We start from the raw sequence: 17,213 nt of genomic DNA, 5'->3' as shown, positions 1-17,213 counted from the left end.
GTTCCGACAACTACAGAGTGTTGTTGTGGCAAGATAAAGTTCATGTTGTATAGCCTTATAAGGGAATCATTTAATGATTATAATCTGTTTTTTTATGTTCATTTATTTTTGACTTCACAATTTCTTTTCATACATCATGTGAACAAAACAATAATTCATCTTGAAAGATACTACCACCCTACTCGGAAACATTTCCTTACCACTTGGGCACCAACCAAAATTTTCTAGGGGCCAAGAAATTTTCCGAATAATTTTTCTTTTTACTGTGGTCTAAATCTGCTTCATTTAGATCATATTTTTGTTTATATTTTGTTTTCTCCCTCTCTATTCTTTTCTATTCATTCTCTTCCTTTCTCAACTCCTTCCCTGGCCCGATTCATCAAGGGGGAAGCTCATGTCTTGGCCTTGCTTCACAAAATTATGCTCTGGGTCTAGCCCTACATTGTGCCAAGTACCAAATTCTAGGCACCTGTGATTTTTCCACATCAATATCTATACAACATTTTCAAAATACAAGCAAATAGCATGTGCCAATCCTATTCTAATATTTGAAGCAGAATACTCCCATAACTATGAATTTACCTTAAAAAAAAAATTGGTCTCATGAGTTCCAAATCATTTGTAGGAGGTATCCCTTTAAATTTTCCTTCCCATATACTGATTCCTCATGAAAAACCTTACTTCTTCTCAAGAGTTCTAAAATCAGTGATCTCATCTGTTAACAGGTAATTTCTGTAGACCAGTGTTTCCCAAGTTGGCCCTGGAGTACTCCCTTGCCAGTCAAGTTTTCAGAATATCCACAATAAATAAGCAGGAGATTGATTTGCATACATTGCTTCCACTGAATGCAAATCTCTTTCGTGCATATTCATTGTGGATATCCTGAAAACTTGACTGTCAAGGCGGTATGCCAGGACTGATTTGTAAAACACTGCTGTAGACAGCAGAACTGGACAGGCACCTATGTGGATGACATCATCACACATTACTAGAAAAGAACAGCTTTCCCCAGAGAGAAGCCTGTGTTTGCAGTAAATCTGAGAGACAGATCATACTCCACATGCCCTGGCAGGAGTGAGATTAATTTTTGTAATGGTATGTGCAAAACTACCCCATTTAGAGAACTTTGTGTAAAGTTCTGGACATGCATAACCCTTCCTACATACAGTGCCAGTCTCTCCAGTTTATTTCATCTCTCAAGAAAAAAAAATACAACTCTTGTAGATGTGGAAGGGATTGCATGCCTAAGAATTCTGCTGTCTATAGGTGAGAAATAATGATTTTTCTGTCAACAATCATCATTATGAATTATCTATTTTCCAAGAGCAGCTTGATTCTCAGAAATATGTGATAGTTGCTGCTGTCACACAGACAGGTTCGTCAGGACTGAACAACTGAATACAAGGTTTCTGATTGTGGCCTGGTCCAAGCAGTAGTATGAAGGTATGAAATGAGGATCAAGTGTTGCTTCATATTCTGAAACCAACAAAGCAGATTTCAGAAGAAAAACAGTAGCTGCAGTAGTTCTACTTTATTAACCAGTAAAGTGCCAGTATGTTCATAATTAAATTGTATACTAGATGCTATACAATTTACTTTGGATCAGTTGGCTACTATACTGCCAAATTCTGTTTGGGTCAAAGAGACAAAGAGATGCGTGGACTTTGAACCAAACAGATCACACAGATGTTGTTCCACAGTAAATTGAAAACTCATGTATTTAGCCCAACTTTCAAGGAGAAAAAGAATTAATCTGTAACTACCAAATTTTCTTTTTGACTTAATACCTTGTAACAATCTTCTTATATTGTTAACAAAACCTCGACGGGATATACTTAAGCAACTGTTCATGTTTATCCTATTACATTCCAACAAAGCCTAATACAATAGGAGATCAATTCTTAATCATCTATTGTATTTCATAAATTGTTAATACAAGTTTCCATTGTAATACCTAATGTTTAATTGTTAAGAAAGCCACAATGAACCTTAGCACATCTAATGTGGGATAGAAATGTCAATTAAAAAAAAAATTAGGCTCTTGTGTACTTTGAGGGATTTCTCACATGGATTCCTGCGATAGAAATACTATATCCTTACTAACATGGAAAGCTGTTACTAAAGATAACTTCATATGTTCAAAGAGCTGCTTTTTCAGATGAAACTGAGTTTACAACTCAGACAACTAAGACCTGCTTAGCTTCCCCTTACATACCTAACAGTTACGCATGTAGGATGGTGATACCCCAGGCAGTTCCAAAAGGAATAGTTGTATTTTCTGCAAGGCAGTTAGAGTAGTTTTATTTATTGGTTTATGGTACGACTGATCTAGAAAGCAAAGGTACTTACCTATAGCAGTGTTCTCCAAGCACAGCGGCCTTATATTCTATCAAGTGGGTAACAGCACCACGTTGCCTGGTCCAGAACTTCTAATAAGCACAAGACACACTCCACCACGCATGCGCAAGTGCCTTCCCGCCTGCCATGAGGGTGCGGTTCCCGCAGTTAGATACTAAAATGTAAAGGGGAGACAACTCCAAGGGGAGATGGACGGGTTTGTGAGAATATAAGGCCTGCTGTCCTCGGAGACCACCTGCTACAGTAAGTACCTTCGCTTTCTCCGAGGACAAGAACACCTATTTATTCTCACAAGTGGGGAATCCCTAGCATCTAGGCTCACTACAAATAAACACTGGACAATTGGGCCTCTTAGCGGCAAGGACATAACTCAGATAGAGTGAAGCCTGGAACAGAATAAAACGGGCCAAGTGGGGTTGAGTTGGATTCTAAACTCCAAAAAGATTCTGCAAAACAGTCTGCCCGAACCGACTGTCGCGTCAGACATCCTGCTCAAGGCAGTAATGAGATGTGAATATGTTGACTGAAGATCATGTTGCAGCCTTGCAAATTTCTTCAATGGATGCTGACCACAAGCGGGCTACCAACGCAGCCATGGCTCTGACTTGAGCCGTGACATGACCCTCTAGGATCAGCCCAGCCTGGGCAAAAGTGAAATAGATGCAATCTGCCAGCCAATCTGGAATTGTGTGTTTCCCGATGGTGACCCCCACCCTGTTGGGATCAAAGAAACAAAAAGCTGGGCAGACTGTCTGTGGGGCCTTGTCCAACCCATGTAATAGGCCAATGCTCGCTTGCAGTCCAATGTGTGCAAAGTGCGCACGCCAGGATAGGCATGAGGTCAGGGAAAGAATGTTGGAAAGACAATCGACTGGTTCAGACAGAACTCTGACATAACCTTCGGTAGGAACTCAGGGTGCGTGCGGAGGACTACTCTGTTGTGATGAAACTTAGTACAAGGCGCATCCACTACTGAGGCCTGAAGTTCACTAACTCTACGAGCTGAAGTAACAGCCACTAAGAAAACAAACTTCCATGGTCAAGTACTTCAGAGGGCAGGAAGTCAGAGGCTCGAAAGGAGTTTTCTTCAGCTGGGTAAGAACGACGTTGAGGTCCCACGACACAGGTGGAGGTTTGACAGGGGACTTTGACAAAATCAAACCTGCATGAAGCGAACAACTAGAGGCTGTCCAGAGATGGGTTTACCCTCTACATGGTGATAAGCACTAATTTAACTGAGGTGAACCCTTACAGATTTGGTCTTAAGACCAGACTCAGAAAGGTGCATAAGGTATTCAAGCAGGGTCTGTGTTGGGCAGGAAATAGGATCTAGGGCCTTGCCCTCACACCAGATGGCAAACCTCCTCCATTTAAGACAGTAACACCACTTGTGGGAATCTTTCCTGGAAGCCAGCAAGATCTGGGAGACACACTCTGACGGGCCCAGGGAAGCAGATTCTAGGCTCTCAACATTCAGGCTGTGAGAGCCAGAGACTGAAGGTTAAGAGGCAGAAGAGATCCATCGTTCTTTGTGGTGAAGGTTGGAAAACACTCCAATCTCCACGGTTCTTCAGAGCATAACTCTAGAAGAAGAGGGAACCAGATCTGCCGTGACCAGTAAGGTGCGATTAAGATCATGGTTCTGTGGTCTTGCTTGAGTTTCAGCAAAGTCTTCCCCACAAGAGGGATGGGAGAATATGCATATAGAAGACCTGTCCCCCAACGCAGGAGGAAGACATCCGATGCTGGACTGTCATGAGCCTCAAGCCTGGAAAAGAACTGAGGGACTTTGAGGCTCATTTTCAAAGCACTTAGCCTCCCAAAGTTCCATAGAAACCTATGGAACTTAGCCTCCCAAAGTGCTTTGAAAATATGCCTCTTTGTAATTCAGGTGAGTGGCAAAGAAAGAGATCCACCAAGGGGGTGCCCCACGCTCGAAAGATCCCACGGGCAACGCCATACTGAGAGACCACTCGTGCGGTTGCATAACCCTGCTCAGTCTATCGGCTAGACTGTTGTTTTTGCCCGCCAGATAAGTGGCTTGAATGAACATGCCATGCTGGCGAACCCAATGCCACATTCGGACGGCCTCCTGATACAGAGGACGTGATCCGGCGCCCTCCTGCTTGTTGGCTGTCTGTTAAAATGAGTACAGTTTGGTGAGACAGCTATCTCTGAAAGCCTTTAAAGTGTTCCAGATCGCCCGGAGTTCCAGAAGGATGATCTGAAGACCTGTTTCCTGACTGATCAGGCTCCTTGAGTGTGAAGCCCATCCACATGAGGTCCCCAACCTGAGAGATGCACAGGCAGCTCCTTGTGACTCTGGGCAAGTCACTTAACCCTCCATTGCCCGCCGCATTGAGCCTGCCATGAGTGGGAAAGCGCGGGGTACAAATGTAACAAAACAAAAAAAACATCTATTGGTCAGCACCTTTGAGGCTGAGGAATTTGGAATGGGAGTCCCAGAGTCAAATTGGATCGAATGGTCCACCAGAACAGAGAGTGTGAACGAGGTTTGGGAACACTTGGATGACATCTTCTAGATTTCATGTGGTTGGCACCACTGGAAGGCTAGGGTCCATTGGGCTGATCTCATGTGAAGGCATGTCATGGGTGTCGCATAAACTATGGAAGGCATGTGGCCCAGCAACCTCAATATCTGCCGAGCTGTAACCTGTTGAAAGGCTTGAACCTGAGAAGCCAGGGCGGTTAGTGTCCACTCTTCATTCCACGAGCAGTGCTCCAATGAACTCCAGTAGCTGGACAGGGTGAAGATGGGATTTGGGGTAGTCGATAATGAACCCTAGTAGCTCTAACACCCGAATAGTCCTCCGCATAGAATCCCAAACAATGTCCTCAGAGGTGCTCTTCACCAGCCAGTCATCGAGATAAGGGAATAATACATGCACCCCCCAGCCTGTGTAGCAATACTACAACTACTGCTAGGCATTTGGTAAAGAGCTTGGGTGCTGACACAAGGCCAAAAGGAAACACGCGGTACTGGAAGTGGTGTGTTCCCAGTTGAAACCAAAGACACTTCTGGTCAGCTGGAAGTATCATGATGTGCGTATATGCGTCCTTTAAGCCCAGAGAGCATAGCCAATCGTGTTTCTGAATCATGGGAAGAAGGGTGCCCAGGGAAACCATCCTGAACTGTTCATTGACCAGGAATTTGTTCAGGGTCCTTAGGTCTATGATGGGATGAATCCCCCAACACCGTCTTCTTTTAAACGAGGAAGTACCTGGAATAGAATCCCCACTCTTTCTTCCCCTGGTGGAATAGGTTCGACCACATAGGCCTTCAGAAGGGCTGAGAGTTCCTCTGCAAGTACCTTCTCATGCTGAGAGCTGAAGTAATGAGCTCTCGGTGGACAACTTGGAGGTTTTTGAAGCCAATTCAGGGTGTATCCGAGCCAGACTATTTGAAGAATCCACTGGTTGGAGATTATAAGGGGCCACCTTTTGTAGAAAAATTTCAGCCTCCCTCCGACTGGAATGTCATCCGGTACGGACACTTTGACAGCGGCTATGCTCTGTGGGGCCAGTCAAAAGGCTCACTCCTTGCTTTTGCTGGGGACCAGCAGGAGCCTTAGGTACATACTGTTGTTGAGAACGAGCATGCTGAGGTTGAGCCTGAGTGTGCTGGCAAGAGGAAGCAGCGTACCTACGCCTTCCTGGGTAGTAGGCACCCTTCCTCGACTTATCAAAATACCTCCTGGATGAGAAGGCAGGTGCAGAAGGCGTCAAGCGTGACACAGAAGAGACGGCATCAGTATGTTTCTTGATGTGGTCAGCGACCTCCTCAACCTTTTCTCCAAAAACGTTATCCCCCCAGCATGGGGCATCCAACCAATCTCTGCAGAACAGAATTTTCTAACTCAGAAACATGCAGCCATGAGAGCCTGCATATTGCTATACTCTGAGCAAAGATCCTGGATGTCAAGTCAAAAGTTTCCTAGGCGCCCCTTGCCAAAAACGTATGACACACCTTTTACTGTTTGGCCAACTGGCGTACCGACTCAGCCTGCTCTCTTGGCCCTTCTGAGAGCAGATTCCACCACCATGAAATTGTGAGGCAACTGCGGCCTACTAAAACCAGGCGTACTGTTGATCTTGTGCATGGTGTCAATCTTCTTGGGCAGAACAGGGACCGACAGACGACTTCCTGGAGTACCTCATGGAGAGGGACAGTCACAGCCTCCCTAGGAGACGCAGAGTCCAGGACCTTGAGCATCTTAGCACTGAGTTTGTCCTTCACTTCTAAAGGAAATGGAATGGCCGCAGTCATTTCTTTTACAAAAGATGGAAATTAAAGGCTCTCCAGAGGAGGGGAGGGTTCAGAGGGGATGCCATAGGACTCATCCGAGAAGTACCTTGGATCTTCCTCTGACTCAACGTAGAGGAAGGAGAAATTAGATCTTACCTGCTAATTTGCTTTCCTTTAGTCCCTCCGGACCGGACCAGGATTGGACTGATGGGTTGTGCTCGCCTACCAGCAGGTGGAGACTGAGAAAAAACTCTGACTCTAGAGAGCCAATAGGAGCCCTGGCCATGTGACCTTAGCCTCAGTATTTGAATAACAAAGCAGGAAAGAAAGAAAGACCTTCTGTACCGTATGGAATCCTAGCAGCCACAAAGCACTCGGCAATGCCAAGTATCAGAGCTCACCAGCAACTCTCACCAGAGAAGTGGTATGGCCCGATATGTATTACAGCTCACCAGCAACTCTCACCAGAGAAGTGGTATGGCTCACTTGTACTATAGCTCACCAGCAACTCTCACCAGAGAAGCGATATGGCTCACATGTAATATAGCTCACCAGCAACTCTCACCAGAGAAGTGGTATGGCTCACTTGTCTTATAGCTCACCAGCAACTCTCATCAGAGAAGTGGTATGGCCCACTTAAGATTTTATATATATTCCATCAACTGAGCTTACCAGCAACTCTCACCAGAAAAGTGGTAAATCATATTTAAGGTTTTATAGATATTCCAGCAACTGAGCTCAGCCACAACTCTCACCAGAGAAGTGGTATGGCGTATTTAAGGTTTTATAGATAGATTCCAGCAATTGAGCTCACCAGCAACCACCAGAGAAGTGATATAGACCACGTAAAGTTCTGTATATATATAGTATTGTTCCACGAATCGTAAAGGAATGAATACACTTCCTACTGAATACACTTCCTACTTAATAAAAGAAGCTAAAGAGTAGAGAGAACATGGGAGGGGCCTGGTCCGGTCCGGAGGGACTAAAGGAAAGCAAATTAGCAGGTAAGATCTAATTTCTCCTTCCTTAGCGTCCCTCCGGACCGGACCAGGATTGGACTGATGGGAAGTACCAAAGCAGTAATCTGAAGGGAGGGACCCTATGAAAACTGCAGAGAAATGTTCATGCTGCATAGGCCACCTGGCGACAACTAACATGTAGTGTGTCCCAATGAGCAAAATAAAATGAAAGTAGGACTAAGTTGCCAACTTACCAATGTGCACTGAGAGCACCAAAAATCGCCATAGTAAGAATAGAGCCCGCTTCTGAAGTTGTGGAATATGTTGTAATACGCTGTGGAACTGCCCTCTCAGCGAGAAGAGAAATAGACATTCTCATTTCCTTGATCCTTCGCGATATAGCGGGTTAGAAACAATGAAAAACTTGTACGCCTACTGGCTAGAAGGACAAAACCAATAAGAAAAAAACGATTGGGAAAGGTGAAAACTTTAAACTACAGCAGACCGAAAAGAAGTTACCAACCGTAGAAGTATTCCACACATAGATCTACTTGCTGCAATGGTTACTAGGAAACACTGCTTGAAGAGGAAAACTTTATAGAAAAAGTTATGGCTACTAGAAAACAGAACTTTAAGAGTCTGTTCACCTAGTTCACCTAGCTGGTGGACGAAACGGGGGGTACAGGTGCAGGACTCCTTTAAGAAACCGCTTTGACAGTGGATGCTGCATAAGCGTGCGGTTGTCAACAGTATCATGCATCACTGATAGAGCTGCCAAATGAACTCTAATGGATGAGTAAGACAGACAAGATTTCGCAAGATGCAGAAGACATTCCAAAACATGCAAAATGGATACTGTTTGTGGAATGAAGTGGCGAGAGGAGCACCACAGAGTGAACTGTCACCACTTTGATTCATAGGACTTTAATGTAGATTTCTGTCTGGAAGCAATTAAAACTTGAAGTACTTCCTGCGAAAATATCAAAGATGTTGCGGACCCAGTAACCACGCCATAAGTTTGAGTGACTGGGGGTCCGGATGTAGAAGGGTGCCTTGGTTCTGCGTAAACACCTAGTGAGATGACGGAAGAAACGCATAAAGAAGGTTGAAAAACCCCTGCTGGACGTTGGCATCTGTCCCTGTCTCCGTCAAGACTGTTGCTGAACGGAAGAAGCAAGAAATGTTCGTGAGCCTGAAGGCAAAAAGAGATAGCCCTGAAGTGTCGCAGTGAGGAAGTAAGGCTGAAAAAATGAGAGTCCATTCACCTAAATGCAGGGTGACACAACTAAGAAAAAATGAGTACAAACTCAAGAGTATATACTCTTAACTCCTCCTTGGCGGATGACATAACCCATTGCCATGGCAAGGACCAACATAGCTCTCTCCGCCTTGTTTGTCAGTAGGGAAAACAAAATTCACCCGAAGGTAAAACGAATTGCTGAGGTCCCCCAGAAAAAAAATATATACAAACAAGCTTCTGCCAAAAAGTGTACTGCACGAAGCATCCCAATGACAGAACTAAGGTTCTTGAGATAACTAGATGACACTTAAATAGTGCGATTGATGACCCTGAGATTCGCAATAGGATGAAGGAAAATTCCTTCTTGGGCATTAGAAAGTAAAATTGCATTCTGCAGAATAGAGCGAGGAAATGGCCGAAGGCCCAAGGTCACCAAGAAAAATATAAACTGGGATGTTTGCAGAGGAGACAAAAGACTGTGCGCCAACCTGACTAAACAAAGAGAAAATCAGAGATATCTGATGAGAGATCAAATGAGAGATCAAATGAGAGGCCTGGCTACAATCACCACCCAACCTAGAGACTGTAAGAAATGCAACACCCGGTGCGTGACCTGAGAACTCTGCTGATAAGACTTTCTCCAATTAGGCAGTCGTCTAGGTAAGAATGAAATGACCCTAAGAGCGCAATGAACATCCTCTTAGATCTATAAAAGAACGGAAGAGAGAGTACTGCTGAAAATGACCGGTTAATGCATAAGCAAAAAACTAGCCATTCTCTGGATCCTGAGGAGAAGAGGAAGGGTGACCAAGGACACCAGTTAAATAGGGCTACAAACTCCAACCCTATCTCTATGGCGTTCCATAGTTGGTTAAGTTCTGAATATAGAAAGTTCTGAATATAGGAGTCCACCAGCTATGGTAGTACGCTCCGGACAGAAAAAAATTGTCCCAGTATGAACGTCTGATTCACCGTCCTGTAATTTCTTGGATCTCCCTAATCCACATACCACTAATCCACGTACCACGGTCATGCGTCCTCCCTCAATGAGATGTAGATTGTAAGCTCCTTTGAGCAGGGAACGTCCTTCTTTGTTAATTTGTACAGCGCTGCGTAACCCTAGTAGCGCTCTAGAAATGTTAAGTAGTAGTAGTACCAGACTCACACCCAATAGATATGAATGTTGAGCTTGTTTCAGGTTAAAACACCGAACCTAGGCCCAGGGTCCCCAGTGTTCCTAGTGGTGAACAGCCATGGCAAATATTGTATGCGTTAGTTTGCAGAATTACTGCAAAGCCTTGCTTTTGGAGCAGAGATTTCTGTTCGATACTCTCGTGAGAGGTTTTTTTTTTTTTTTTTTTTTCCTTTAATGCTGTTCTGGCTGTAGAAAGGTGGACATTTGAGCTTCCCCAGAATGACAAAACTTATGTACCTATGCCCATTAGATATGAATGCTGGACTTGATGGACTTTAGGCCTTACCCAGCATAACCATACTTATGTACCTATGGCATAAATACACAGGAAGTGAGTGAATCCCCTTCCAATTGAAAGAACACTCTGGACTGAAGGCGCATAGAATGAAAATGAAAAAGGACAAACTTGGCAAATACCTGTAACGAAAAAAGTGAAGTTGTGCCACAGCCACTTGGTGAAGGCAGTGTAGACAAGACTGTATCTGAATTCAAGAAAGCTTGATATAACATCAGGTCTCTAAGGAAGAGGAAGAGATAGCAGATGGTATGTATAGGCATACTGGACCAAACCAGGATGTTTATAATCTGCCAATGCTGAACTGATAGAGTAGAGACAAACACGAGTAGATGGTTTGAGGACCTTCCACTATCTTTAAGTGGGAAATATGCAAAATGAAAGGATGACTTTATTCTCTAAGTGACCATATGTCCTGTAAAAACCAGAATAAAGCTAAAATGAAATATGAGAGGCTTCAAGGCAGTTGGAAAAGAAGGGAAGACATGAATAAAGCATGCCTGCTAAGGCAGCTGAGTGATTGGGAGCTTGGTAGACAGGACTGTCCCTCAGAGAATATGAAAGAGCTGATATATCCCCATGGCATCTGAACAATCTACTGTATGCCTATAGAGAAGGCTTCTTAAAGTATGAAAAAGAAAACACTGTATAACACTACAGCCATTGAGAGTGATTGTCTGTTAAGTTCTTAAAACACTATATAACATCATAGGCATGGAGTAAAATGCTTGAAAGGAACTAAGATATTATGGTCAGAATTGCAAAGTACCAATCAATTGACTCTTAGACAATGTAGTCCTATTCACCAGGGAATGAGAAAGACAGAAATTTACTCTATGCCTATAGAGAAAGTTTCTAAAGTTCTTAAAACACTGTATAATACTACAGCTATTGAGGAAAATGCTTGAAATGAATTATGATAAGATGTAGATTTTCCACCAGGCAATGAAAAATGACTGAGCACCAGAAAAAACTAGTGTTAACAGCCCCGTGATACATAGAAATTTAAAAGAAGAAAAGCTTGTTATATATCCATATATGAAAGGAGCCCCCTTTCAACCAAATATTGCCTGCTGATGTGAAGAGCATTTTAGAATACGCCGTTCAGCACATACAAAAGTGTACACATCTTGGAGCCGAACTGCTCTATGAACTGCAGCCTTACCTTCAGCAGAGAGATCCCTGACTGATAAGATGGAGGGAGAAACAAAATGGCCGCCGTTCGCGCCACTGGCCCCGTGGCGATCGTCGACAGCGCGCCCGACACCTCCGAACAAGCGGAGCCCAGTGGAACGGCGAAGAAACAACAGCCGGCGAAAAAGGCCCCGAAAAAACCGGAGGCAGCACCGGACCCGAAGAAACCTTGAAGGGAGAGCAAAATTTACACGTTCCGGCTGCATGAACTGCGCGACGCTGACCGACAGCAGCTGTTTGAACTTTTAAGCCATATCGGAAAAAACAGGTGGCCGCGCTTACGCGGTTCGCACCTTTTTTTTTTTTTTCATTTGTTTAAACTGCCACCGCCAAAACGCAAGAAAATGGAGGAAATTAAATCTGACGAGAAAAATCGCTGTTTAAAGTCACAGACACTGAATTATTTTCTTCTGTTTTTTTTTTTTTTTTATAACCCCTCAATCATAATAAAACACTGGAGCTAGGAAGTGACGTCACACAGCCGAATGGACGCTTGATCCTCTTGCTCCGCGATCCCCCGCTGATTAAATTGCTGCAATTGCGCCTTAAACCAATTTGACTGGCCGAAAAGGCACTGGCGTGAGGGTGAGAAGTTTCCAATATCATGAGCAAAAAAAACACCGCTCCTCCGCGGGACAACGAGCGGCTTTCAACGAGACAGCTGACGCGGGGCCTGCCTAAGCCAGCTTCCCCAAAACCACGAGGCTCGCAAATGGCCGAATCGGAAGGACCCGGCTCCCGCGGCGACGCCGACGATAGCGCTCCGATGCAAGCCCTGCCCACTGAATTGACAAAATGCCTTGAGGTGATTCGGGCAGAAATTCGGGCTTCCAAGGATGAAATCCTGGAACATGTGGATGCCCTGAGTGTAGATCTGAGGGAGCTGGGGGGCAGGGTTGAGACGCTGGAGGAAAAAATGGACGAACAGGAAGAAAAGAGTGCAGCAGTGGAAAAGAGGCTCAACAAGATGGATGAGCAGGCAGAGGAGATGCGGTTCCAGATGGATGACCTTGAGAATCGCGGACGCAGACAGAACTTAAGATTCCGAGGCGTGCCAGAGAGCGCTGGCACGGAGGATGTCCAGAAAGTGGTGAGAACCCTGTGTGAGCAGCTGATGGGAGAAAGTTTTGACGCTGCAGAAATGGGTATTGATAGAGCCCACAGAGCCTTGGCAAAAAACAGAGACAACAGACCAAGAGATATAGTGGTCCGATTCACCTCATATGTCAGCAAGGAGCAGATCTGGCAGAAAGCACGCCAGACATCCACTTTGGAGTTCAACGGAGCACGAATATCGATTTATCAAGATCTATCTATATTTACTCTGACACAGAGAAGAGCTATGAAACCGGCAATCGAAATCCTGATAAAAGAAAAAATTGCATACCGATGGGGTTTCCCATTCGCACTCTGTTTTGAGCTACAAGGAGAGAGTATTCGATGCAGAAAAGTGGAAGCGGCGTGGAAACTCCTGCACGAGGCGGGATTGGCTCCGATGGAATCATTGCCTGTGGGTATAGCACCCTCCACAAAGAGCCGGTTGCAGAGGTGGAAACGTGTAGAGAAAGCAGGAAAGAGGAATGGGAATCAGACCTGAACGAATATAAACTGAACTGGGTGAATACCTTGATATATGCTTGTCTGGACAGGCCGGAGGAAGTTAAGAGGGGACTTAAAAAGTTTAAGTTTAATTTGGATCTGAGGTGAAGTTCGCAGTTGGTTAATAGAGGATACAGTGGGGGGGTGTGGGGCGGGAAGGATTGAGCAGGGGTTTGTGGAATTCTTAATTTCATATTAAGTTTGGCTGGTGGGGTTATCTTTCTCTGGGTGCCCAGGTAGTGCTGAAAAGCACTGGTTGGTGGGTAGATGAGGGAGGGAGGGATTGGGAGGGTAAGAGAGGGAGGGCAGTTGAGATGGGGAGAACGGGATCAAGTTCTGGAGGTAGCATGGGGAGGGGGGAGGGGGAGGAAGGGGCATGAAGGAGGAAAATATGGAATTAAACTAAACCTTTCATCAACAGGAGGTTGTGTAATGAAAAATGTAGATGGCTGACCTTAAGTTGCTCACTTATAATGTAAAAGGCCTAAATTCTCCATATAAACGACATGCTTTGGGGAGGGAATTACGTCGAATGCACCCACATGTTGTATTTCTACAGGAAACTCATTTCTTAAAATCACACGAGAAGCATTTAGTTTTTAAGCAATACCCGAAAATGTATTTTGCTTCTGATGCGAAGGGGGCTAAAAAAAGAGGAGTGGCAATTATGCTTCATAGAGATGTTCAGGCTCAGATATTGCATGTGAAAAGGGAAGTGGAGGGACGATATTTATTCTTGCATGTTCTTTTGGAGCAGGAGGAATACACTCTGGTCAATGTTTATGCCCCTAATGAGCGACAGGAGCGCTTCTTTGTGCGACTTCACAGAGAGTTGCAAGCCTTTGTTAGAGGGAAGTTGCTGATGGCTGGAGACTTTAATGCCACTATGCAACCGGGGCTAGACCGGTCGACCCCTCCGGCTCCAAATGATTTAAAAATTTCCAGATCCCTGAAGAATTTTGTAGATGAGATGGGGCTATACGACGTGTGGAGACTGGGACATCCTAGAGGGAGGGACTACACTTATCATTCTCAAGTGCACCTCTCATATTCCAGATTGGATTATATATTTGTTGACAAGACTCTCTCGGAGGGGGGTGGGGAATCTCACATAGGCCACATTACTATTTCGGACCATGCTCCGGTGTGGGCCGTCCTCCCCTCTTTGAGAGAGGAAACGAGAGATAAAAGATGGACCCTGAATAACTGCTTATTGCAAGATCCGGCCACTGTGGCTAAATTTACAAAAGTGTTACAAGAGTACTTTGAGCTTAATATGGACTCAGGACCAGCACTGGATATAGTATGGGATGCCTTTAAGGCGGTAGCCAGAGGGTATTTTATAAAGAGGGCTGGTCAGAGGAATAGAATACATAAAGAACGGTTGGCTCAGTGCATGCAGACACTTGGGGCCTTGGAGATCAGATATAGGGCCTCTGGCTCGGTGTCTGACTACCGGAGGCTCCAAGCAGTGAGACTGGAGATAGCGGGCTTGCACGAAGAAAGTTTGAAATTTGTACAGGCACGTTTGAAGCAGGTATATTATGAGTCCACAAATAAACCAGGGAGGCTATTGGCTCACAAATTGAGGAAGATGAGAGCAGACAGACACATTCTGAGAGTGAAGGATGGTAAGGGGAACATGCTGCACACTTCAGCACAAATTAGGGAAAGATTTGCAGAATACTATGAATCTCTATACTCGGAGGATGCTGCTGTGCAGACAGGGGAAATAGACGACTATTTAAATGATAGGGGACTGGCAATGTTGACGGAACAGCAAAAGAGGGACTTGGAAGCCCCGATTCAGGTGACAGAGGTGACCCAGGTTATCAAATCCTTGCCAACAGGAAAGGTGCCGGGCCTCGACGGGTTTACCAACGAATTCTTTAAAACATTTGGGGGCATATTGGCCCCATACCTTACGTTGGTAATCAATTCAGTGAGAGAAGGGGCCCAGCTCCCTAAGACCATGATGGAGGCGTGGGTAGCAATCATACCGAAACCGGACAAAGATAAAACAGACTGTGCTGCGTATAGACCAATATCAATACTCAATACAGACGTTAAAATATTGGCAAAGGTGCTAGCGAACCGACTGGGCGGGGTGCTCCCGGGCTTGATCCACCCAGACCAAGTTGGGTTTGTGGCTAATAGGCAGGCTGGGGACAATATACGAAGAACATTGGACTTAGTATTTCAGGCACAAAAGAAAGCTTGCCCGATGGTGCTGTTAGGTCTAGACGCAGAAAAAGCTTTCGACCGAGTCCATTGGGGCTACCTGGATAAGGTCCTCCGGAGAGTGGGGATTGGACAGTTTTATAGAACTTGGATCCAAGCGCTCTACACATCCCCAAGGGCGTGTGTGAGGGTTAACGGAGGGCACTCAGCGGCATTTAAGCTGGGGCGGGGTACACGTCAGGGGTGCCCGTTGTCCCCCCTCCTGTTTGCACTGGCGATGGAGCCACTGGCGGAGGCTATACGGGAAAATGTAGACATAGCGGGGATAAAGGTGGGAGGCCAGGAACACAAAATTGCGTTATTTGCGGATGATGTACTTTTATCACTGACTAAACCGCTGATATCCTTCCCAAATGTCATGAGAGAGATAGAGAGGTACACTCGAGTGTCCGGATACAAACTCAATGCTAGCAAGTCGGTTGGCCTAGCGGTGGGGGTTCCGGAGGGTTTATTAGACACGCTGAAAACATCCTTTGCTTTCAAATGGGAGGAGCAGGCAATAAGATATTTGGGGGTGCAAATTCCGCATAACTTATCCGCTGTGTTTGAAGTCAATTACCCAGGCCTCCAGAAAGAAATAAAGCGAGATTTGGAGAGATGGATGCCAATGGGATTGTCCTGGATGGGGCGGATAGCAGCACTTAAAATGAATATTTTACCTCGGTTGCTATATTTGTTTCAGGTACTCCCTCTCAGATTGCCGAGACATTTTTTGTCTGGGCTCCAGGACAGTTTGGTCCGATTTATCTGGAATAATAAAAGACCACGTTTACCTAGAGCCTTTTTATATAAAAGTAAGAGGGAGGGGGGTCTGGGAGTTCCCAACCTATTTGGATATTATTGCGCAGCGCAGTCGAGGGCAGCGGTGGAATGGTTCCGTAAGGAAGACCACAAAACATGGGTGGGCATAGAACAAACATTGGTTGGGTCTCGTGCTTTAGGGCATTTAATGTGGCTACCTGGTAAACATAGAGGGCAGGTGGATAAATTTCCACCAACGGTTCAAGCCACATTCCATTACTGGGATTGTATGTTTGGGGAGCGCCAGCCCTTAGTGTCTGGGTTGACACCCATAGTTGACAACCCGAGGTTCGAGCCGGGATTGGGGAGCACTACATTTCGACGATGGGCTACATTGGGGTTGGAATTGTGTGGGCAACTGCATGTAGGTACAGACATAATACCATTCGACAGACTGGTAGAAGACTACGGACTTAGGCTTGATGACAGATACGCATACCTACAAATACAACACTTTTTGCAGGGACCTAATTATGTAGAATGTATGAAAAGAGAAACACACCCCCTGGAAGAGATATGTGTACAGACACGGACCACGCGGGGTATGATTACTTACCTGTATGAATTTTTCGGGACACGAATTAAGCCATATACACTGCACAGACAGAGGTGGGAACAGGAACTTAGTTTTAATATGCCGGAGCAAGACTGGCTCAGGTTGGAGAGGACGATTTTGAGATCCTCCCGGGCAGTAGCTGTGAAGGAAAATGCCATTAAAGTATTTTATAGATGGTACCTCACTCCACAGAGATTACACCATATGTTTGCACATGTCTCAAAGGATTGTTGGAGAAAGTGTGGAGGCGTGGGAACTATGGGACACATTTGGTGGACCTGTCCAAAGGCGCAGGCTTACTGGAAGAGCGTGCGGTCCCGACTGCAGGCCTGGACGGGAAGAGCTGTACAGTGGCATCCTTCGATTTTCATTCTGGGTCGGAGGCCTGATGGTCTTACGGCTAGTCAGTGGGCACTTGTGAGGGGCTCCTTGCATGCTGCTCGAATGAATTTGGCTCAACAGTGGAAGGTGGAGCGGGTTCCCTCACTGGTGTCTTGGATTACGA

The 17,213-nt window shown here is 45.3% G+C and overlaps 1 protein-coding gene across 2 annotated transcripts in view; it reads right to left on the bottom strand.

Annotated features, from left to right (window-relative positions):
* The window catches only part of TRIM24 (tripartite motif containing 24), a 387,425-nt gene that overhangs the window by 176,819 nt on the left and 193,393 nt on the right, over window positions 1-17,213 (bottom strand). The window lies entirely within an intron of this gene.

This window comes from Microcaecilia unicolor, chromosome 9, assembly GCF_901765095.1.
Source record: "Microcaecilia unicolor chromosome 9, aMicUni1.1, whole genome shotgun sequence".
NCBI lineage: Eukaryota > Metazoa > Chordata > Amphibia > Gymnophiona > Siphonopidae > Microcaecilia > Microcaecilia unicolor.
Note: the sequence above shows the minus strand (reverse complement) of the source record. Positions and strands in the feature narration are given on the sequence as shown.